Source organism: Sinocyclocheilus grahami, unplaced genomic scaffold (genome assembly GCF_001515645.1).
Source record: "Sinocyclocheilus grahami isolate Dianchi unplaced genomic scaffold, SAMN03320097.WGS_v1.1 scaffold566.1, whole genome shotgun sequence".
Lineage (NCBI taxonomy): Eukaryota > Metazoa > Chordata > Actinopteri > Cypriniformes > Cyprinidae > Sinocyclocheilus > Sinocyclocheilus grahami.
The window spans coordinates 916,708-925,587 of record NW_015505745.1 but is presented as its reverse complement, the minus strand read 5'-3'; the positions used below and the strand labels follow the sequence as shown (position 1 = coordinate 925,587).

At 36.6% G+C, this 8,880-nt stretch overlaps 1 protein-coding gene across 1 annotated transcript in view; it reads right to left on the bottom strand.

The window, feature by feature from the left end:
- Positions 1-8,590, bottom strand: part of LOC107556401 (polypeptide N-acetylgalactosaminyltransferase 4-like) — a 32,162-nt gene extending 23,572 nt beyond the window's left edge. Inside the window, exon 1 of the mRNA XM_016239511.1 lies at positions 8,390-8,590. The gene's annotated coding sequence lies outside the window, so the exon portion shown is untranslated. The remainder of the gene's footprint in view (positions 1-8,389) is intronic.
- Positions 8,591-8,880: the final 290 nt, after the last annotated feature.

Below are 8,880 nucleotides of genomic sequence, written 5' to 3'. Positions count from 1 at the left end.
TCGCTTTGTCATGCCCAGTGTAGACGGCCTCAAACTGTTGGTGTATTCCTTTTTTTTATTTTTTTGGCTAGTAGAAGTTATGAATAGCCGGTAACTTAAAAATTTAGTAGCTAAATTGGCTGGTGAGTGAAAAAGTTAATTTCAATCCCTGGTTGTAAGTACTGCTGCTCCATGTATAAACAGAATACGTGCGATCGCAAATCTCGAAAGTGAAAGTGAAACTAAAAAGCAATCTTGCATTCAAAAGCAGTTTCAATGTCAGGCATAATAGCGGCTCCCTGATGTCCGCAATCTATATATAGTATAATTACCCAATGAGAGATGACTGAGGACATGGCGAATGATTTGCAGATCCACAGCACCACTGACAAACATCTAATCTTGTAAAATGTGTTGTAAGCAGGGTTTGAAATTAACACCAGCCAACCCGCATCAGCTGTGGTGGGTAACGCTGTCAAATCACTAGCCAATTTGGCGGGTTACTTTTCGTAAATTATGTTCACTCATTCATTTCTTGTACTGCTGCTCCATGTATAAACAGAATACGTGCGATCGCAAATCTCGAAAGTGAAAGTGAAACTAAAAAGCAATCTTGCATTCAAAAGCAGTTTCAATGTCAGGCATAATAGCGGCTCCCTGATGTCCGCAATCTATATATAGTATAATTACCCAATGATATAACTGCGAGAGAATGCGATCGTCTATCGGCCCAACCCAACAATGTATCCTGAAAAAAATGTATCATGGTTTCCAGAAAAGCATTAAGTAGCACAAGTGTTTTCAACATTAATAATAACACTACCACTTAGAGGTTTAACACTTAAACCTCTAACCCTTGCAATCTCTATTATATTTCTATTCTTACTACTTGTTTTCTTTAAACAAAGGAGAGCCTCTAACATTCTCTAGTCTTTTTCTATTCTATCTTCTTGTTTTCTTGTTTTTTATTTTATATAAAAATGACCCTCTAACACTAGCATTCTCTATTCTTTTGACTTATTTTACTTTTATTATTAAAAAAAAAGAAGAAGAAAGACCCTCTAACACTAGCGCTCCCTATTCTATCTACTTGTTTTCTTTTTATTATTTAAAAAAACCTTGCTACGTGTACTGCATTAGGCTAACTGAGACTTGTCACAGCACTTACATATTATTGCCCTTATGTTGGTTTTGAACAGGTCAAATCTGTGCAGGTTTAGCACAAATACTGAACACGTGAGACATCATGACATTATCGAGTATATTGCAAAAGCATTACAAAACACACCTACAGAGGCGTGCATACGCGACGTGATGAAGTCTGGTTAGACCAACACAGGCTTTAGTGCGAGTGCACTTTTATAGTGCGCTCTTTCGCTGCATGATTCAGTCTATTAATATGCATTACCAATGATCACATACTTCATAAAAGTGTCTGCTAAATGACTAAATGTAAATCAGCATTTTAAAAGGATTTCTGAAGGATCATGTGACACTGAAAACTGGAGAAATTATGCTTAAAATTCAGCTTTGCCATCACAGAAATTACAATTTGAAATATATTCAAATGCAAAACAGTTATTTTAAATTGCAATATTTACTCTATTTTTGATCATATAAATGCAGCCTTGGTGCGCAGAAGAGACTTCTTTCAAAAAACTTTATATATAATTCACCTATTATTTCCTCACCTATTGTCATGAATCCAGTCCATGAACTTCCTTCTGCTAGCCATCAGAGGTCACCCTTTCCAATTTCATTGACTCTCGCACTACACACTGTTGCACATCACCCCGGACTACATATCCCATTAAGGAGGCAGAAAATGTATATATTTATACCAGTTCATATAGTTAATCAATATCACACGAAGAGTGCCGTTTTTTCTTTAAAAATCAGCATGGTTACAAATGTGATATTTATTTTATACAACAGTTCAATAAACAATAAGTTAATATCTAGAGACTTACGTTTTAGACAACATATTGGCTGTTTTTGCTCTATTTCTGTGCTATTTCACCAACAAAAAACATTCCAAACACAGCCACAGCACTGTTTTGCGTCTCTGAGCAACATGACGTTTTGTTTCTGAATGAATCAACCGTTTAAATGATTCGGTTAAATCGCAATGACTCACTTAACAGTGACTTGCTGCCTTAGCGATAGCTACACTACAGAGCCCTCAGTCGTTTCCTTAGCCTTAGCCTTAGCCTTAGCCTTATTAGCCTTAGCCTTAGCCTTAGCCGCTTTCTCGGTTTCTGATCTTCGCCTGGTTTCCTGGATTTCTCCCTTAGTCTTGCCCCTTCTGATTCTGTCTGCAGTTCATCGACCCACGCTAGCCCTAGGATTATTCTTGTGTTTTGCCCGCCATATACCTGTCTGCCTCTGTTTGACCCTGCCTGCTTTATGACCACATCTCTGTCTTCTCCACAATAAAAGCTTTGCGAATGGATCCGCACGTCTCACGTCTCATCAGCTCCGTAACACCTATACTGTATGTAAATTAGGGATGTCAATTTTCGATCGTTCCCATGATCGATCGTCGTTTAAATTACCAATCAATTAATTGATTAATCATTAACCTTAATACTGCAAAATGCATCTATTGCAGTGGCATATAGTCACCAGCATTAAAGGATGTGCAAATGCTCCTCAAAACACCAGCCTCCTCACTTGAACGAAAGGGTTTTTTAGTCTAAATAAAAGGTTAGTAGTAGGATCGTAAAATGTATTGATGTGATTATGATCATTTGATAAAATAAAGAGAGCGCACCGTAGTTATGCTTGGGTTCATTTTACTATAAATGCAGGTTATTGTTGGCTGTTTCATAACTAGGGCTGTCGCGATAACCGCAATACCGTGCTATTAACGAGCAAACCGCAGAGCTGAGCCTTCTAAAGTGGCGCTCAAAGTTAAAATGATTTCAACAGCGTGTTTCATTAAGTCTCTTTGAATGAATGAATCAGCGTTTTTGAACGTGTAGTTGAATGACAGTCCCTTTCCACCACCTTGTGGCGCATCACTGTAACTGCACTGACTGACAGCCCGTCTAGAACGCGTCTAGAACGCGCGCTGGTGGAAATATCAATAGAAAGTCTCTTGTCCAGTCAGATTAGAAGATCAGATTACAACTAGGCTAACTGCTATACATATAAGCTAATTATAGCCTAACGATCTTATTGTCAGGGTTATGTTCTGTTATGTGGACCGTTATTTTGTCATTCTCTTCTGTTTACTTCACTTCCTGTTTCAACGCTATTTGGTTTCTTCATAACCTGTCACAGAGACCGCTGAATGTGCCTTTTTAAATGGTTTCATGGTGCTTGTTGTTGTATTTTAAAACACAATCGCAATGTTTGCAATTGACATTACCACCATTTAAAATAAAATGATCCCAAACGTAACGACGGCACATGGGGCCGTGCCAGCGCTCAGTGAACCTCTTCTTCCACAGGCGGTGCTATGGCAAAACACAGTTGCTCATATGAAACCTTTTTATGTGAATATAATGACACAAGTGAGGTACAAAGCTTTGTTTAAGAGACATAACTGGTTAGAAGGCAAATGTTACATCGCAACCATGCTTTTGGATTCATGCCGTTTAAGAGGTAGCCTATGAGGCCATACATTTAAATTAACCCATTAACCCTTTGAGCTTTGTTTTACGGGTTGGTCACGACTCACGAATTTCCACAAATGTAATATTTATTGTTTCTTTTCCCAAATCTTCACCTTCTCACCCTCTAATGTCGCAGTTTTATTTTCTTGTCAATCCCCGTTTTCCATCTCTTACTGTGGTAAAAAAAATTAAAATTAGACTATATCCTTTTTACTTGCCAAAACGACAGATAGCACTGTTAGCCTAAACTAATCTATTTACTTTATAGAAATCTCATGGGTTTTGAAGCCCATGAAGCAATGACTTCATATTCATTCAAATGAATAGCAACAACAAAAAAGTAACAGAATTACTCAGATGTACCATTTCTACTTTAGTTTTGAATGAAGGCTCATGCTAACCGCCACCTCCAATCACTGAAGCTGAATTTGAGGGGTTGAATACAGACAATTCATCATCAGCTGAGGGTAACGGAGTAATCACATAATTGAGCTGCATTAATATTTCAGCAGGCAGGGATTTAGCTGAACAGTGGTCGTGACAGACAGACAGTCTGAGACAGTAATCCCATTCCTCAATCACAACACTTCAACCTTTTAACCCGATTGAATGATGAATGTCGCTTACGCACACATACAGTGGTGTGAAAAAGTGTTGGCCCCCTTCCTGATTTCTTATTTTTTTGCATGTTTGTCACACTTTAATGTTTCAGATCATCAAACAAATTTAAATATTAGTAAAAGATAACACAAGTGAACACAACATGCAGTTTTTAAATCTTATTTTTACAGTAAAGTACAACAAAGCGCATCAATTCTACATGTTATGTAAGACTCTCGCTCTTTGCGCGTTTGAGAGAAAGCGACGGCGAGTCGTGCGCCTTCACACTAGAGTTTACGTTACGCCAAATACACAAACACAGGTGCACTGCACATCCATTCAAATGAACTGAAAAATATCACAGATCGCTTGACGGAGAGTGAAACTCTGAAGCGCTCAGTCAGATGTTCTGTGAGTGAAAATATATATGTGCTAATCATATACTCAGCCTCTAACTCACACACTTGCGAGTAAGATCTGAGAATATATTAGCCATTGGCTAATATTAGACATCATTTAGTCGCCCAGAGTGAAGATTTAGTCGCATATGCGAGTGATTTACTCACAATGTAGAGGGTTGCACAGTTTTAACAGGGGGGCAAACACTTCTTCACACAGGGGCATGTAGTTTGGGATTTTGTTTTCCCTTAATAATAAAAGCCTTCCTTTAAAAACTGCATGTTGTGTTTACTTGTGTTATCTTTGACTAATATTTAAATTTGTTTGATAATCTGAAACATTAAAGTATGACAAACATGCAAAAAAATAAGAAATCAGGAAGGGGGCCAACACTTTTTCACACCACTGTATATATGCAACAAACCCTTACACTAAATAATCTAAATGGACCATTAATGCACTTCAAATATTTGGGAGCTTGTGGTTAAAATGTTTGGCAGAATGACAGCTGATAGCTTTATTCTCTGTGAACGTGGGCAAGAGCAAGTGAAAAGAGGGGAAGAGATCTATGAATACAAACTCAGAACAATCTGAGAAGATCCAACTATATGCTATAAATACCTGTTGGCTTGTTTTAAGTTGCTTTCACTACTCTTTAAAAAATAGTAACACACGTATAGGTTTAACTGTATAACCATATGACTGGTATGAAACATCTACTCATAAAAATGTTCCAAAACTTTGTCAGAAATATAACCATTTATTTTTTAATTTTAATCAACTAATTATCTGCATCAGTATATGAGAAATTATACATAGAACTAATACAGTGTATTTCTTATACACATTTTTGACCCACAAAAGTGAAGCCCCAAAAGTGTTTCAACATTTAAGCCACACATAAAAGTGTACATTTTAACAAATATTCATTTATTTACTTATAAATATAAATATGTATATATTCAAGACTGCTGCATCAAATTATGTTTTCATCCTTTATGGTATCAGCTAGGCCTGTCACAATAATCAATATATCGACTTATCGCGCAATATATTTACATGACCTCAATCATTTTTGGTGATGCAATATATCGCACATTATATTTACTTAAAAATTAATGTCACCATGTTTTTTACATTCCACGTGCGCCTGTGTCTCTTGCAGATTCTCGTACATAACGTGTAGTCATGAGGTGCTAGTTCAAATTTAAAAAATGCTTCTACAAAAAACGTTTCATCTGCAGATATGGCCTTGTTTAGGGATCTGTGCTTTTGTGCATACGAACATCTGACTGCTAAGTAGTGATTGTGTTTTTCAGCAATAGTGCGCACCCTTCATTTACAGAGAAAAGAAGGTCAGGGAAAAATCTGTAGATGGAAAAATCTCCATACAAGTTCTTTGTGCATTTTTCTTTTTTTCTACTTGTTACTTTGCACTTTTTGTTAGAAAATGTTTATTTACTATTTATTCAAGTTTTTTAAGGTATCTAATATTTTGATACTTAATTTCCATGATCTAAATATTCTTAAAAATTAAAAGTTTCTTGTCATTTGGAAGTGTGTAGGCCTTCTTGCATTATTATGCTGTTACATTATGATTATATATATTCAGTGGCATGAAATGGTCTTTAAAATTACAATAATATCGCTTATAGCAATTATTTCTAGGGCAATCGCACAACAAAAAAAAAAGTTATCTTGACAGGCCTAGTATCAGCTATCAAAAATATGTAAAAGAGCTTTATTAAAGAGTGTTTTCTTTTGCTGCTTAGATCTTTGGAAAATGTAGCTGCCCCTTTCCAAAAGACTGGTCACAAGCCAAGGGACAAAAGCTTTCTGGGCTTACAAAATAGAGAGCTCTTTGAAAGCAACCCTTGACTGGGCACCCATAAAAACTTCCGTATTAAACCTGATAGGATGGATGGATGTGGGAAAGCTCAGGAACTTCAGCTCTTCAGGCTTGAGAAACTTGAGTATCACCTTTGTGGCATTATTACCTTTAAATTATTAGGTTCAAAAAGTGGCTTTGCGCACAAAGGTGTTTGAAAACAACAGTGGTATGTCTTTTGAAACTCGGTTTACCTTCTTCTACAATACACAAAAGGAGAAATTCATTCAGTGAATAGTGACCCCAGCTGTCAAGACAAGATTTTCAGTGGATAATGATTTAAATTTCATACTTGATACTTAAAAACTTTCATTGTGTGGAAGAGAGAAGCTCCGACATTCTGCTAAACTTCTCTTTTTGTGTTCCACAGAGAAAGGGAAGACATAAAGGTTTTGAACAGCGTGAGGATGAGTAAATGATGACAGAATAGTAATTTTTGTGCTGTATTAATAAGCAGGAGGAAATGAGAGAGCCAGAACTGTGTGTAGTCATCCAGGGAGAGTTTAGTCAGAACATTGTCATAATGCTGTTTACAGTAAGGTGGATGTTGTTGCTGCAACATGTGGATCAGAAGTCAGAACATCTGTGTATTAGACAACAGCTGTGTTACAGTTCCTGCTGAAAGAAATAATTACTCTCACTGAACATTTCCAAATGGACTTAATTTAGGTGAATACCAGCCCAGATTGTCTGAAACATCCAGATTTACTTGTCTTGACAATTGTTTTTGTTTGCAGCTCGTTCCCTTTCATTTGTCCGATTTTTTTCAAAGCATGTCCCACAACTTTACTTGCCACATCCACTTTGATGATAATCACTAGCTTGTTCTTAACACGAATGTCGCATTTCCTTCTATTTATCAAAATTTGACATCACATTTTTGCTCATTCCCCCTAAAACCTCTTGTCCTCAAACCATAACATAGTTACATACTGACATAATATATAGATTCAAATATATTAAACTTATGAAAAACAGAAAAAAAATTCTTTACACTTTTATATTTACTTTATATTTATTTATTAGGTAAATATTTTCTGTTTCACATCCATATGTCAATTCATCACACAAACTGTAAATATACAGTGTGGATTTTTTTTTGTTTTAAATAATATTTAAAAAATGATATGTAGTAGCCTATATTATTTTACCCTCCTGAAAACAACATCTTAAAACCAGCCAAGGATGGTTCGTTGGTCTTAGCTGGGTAAAGCTGTCAACCCAGCTGGTTCTCAACTGGTTTATGCAAGAAAAACACACTTTGTGAGAAAATAGGAAAAGCAGAAGATCAGTAGTGGAAAATTCCAAAGTAATAAGCAGCAGTGCCAAATAAGTACTGAATTTTGACTCTCTCAACACCATTCACATAAACAGACAAGACACGCTCAAGAACAACCCAAAGTACCAAGAAGAGAACTGAAAACATGGTGGTACCATGATGCATGTACCGCGCTAGAGCAATGCCATTCTTTAGAGAAGCTTGAATTAGTATGCATATGATAACCATTCAAAAGCATGATATACATCAAAGCACTAGGCTATGTATTACTATCACTATACCATATGTATACATTTCCAAGACAAACACACTGTAATCTGAGATCTAGATCTTTTCGTAAAGATGCAGTAGAAGTACATGACATCATAAAACTATTAATAAGTAGGCTAACTCGTAACATCTGAACTGTACAGTATGAACTGAAGATCAATACAACTGAGTAGTGACTTTCTGAGTAAAAACATGAGTGAATGGATCTCGAGCCATCAAAACAACCATCGAATGTAATGTTTCAGACTGACGGCTCGTTAACATGCATGCAAAACAACTTTATATCGCGCGCACACACACACACACGCACGCACGCACACGACACTCGTGTAACTAAATCCTTGCCGATCTTACCTGATCTCTTCATGGCGTGCTCTTACTCAGATATAAGGATCTGCTGGTTCGCCGCTCGTGCCGCTGTCAGCACACACACATCCTCCTCAAACAAGTAGCTTGACTCTTTACAAACGCGCTATCCTTTGACGAGTTACATGGCTGAAGAAAATGTCACGGACTTGCATGTACTGCATCGCACCCCAGGAAGTTTCAGATTTGACAGTCTAGCTTCATAAAGTGAGCCACGTGACTGGAGCATTATGGGAAGTCTGGGAGCTCAATGCGCGTGCATTACAGCTGCACACTCAAGAGCCTCTGTGTGTTATTTAATATTCACACTGTGATTCCAAAGATTTTCCTAATAAAAACGAATGGTTTGTTTTTTTATTTTTTGAGATTATTTATTTATATATATATATATATATATATATTGTATATTTATGCAATTGTTTGTTTGTTTGTTTCTGCTTGTCCAGTCATGCAAAAAAAATTTTTTGATAATAAACCAT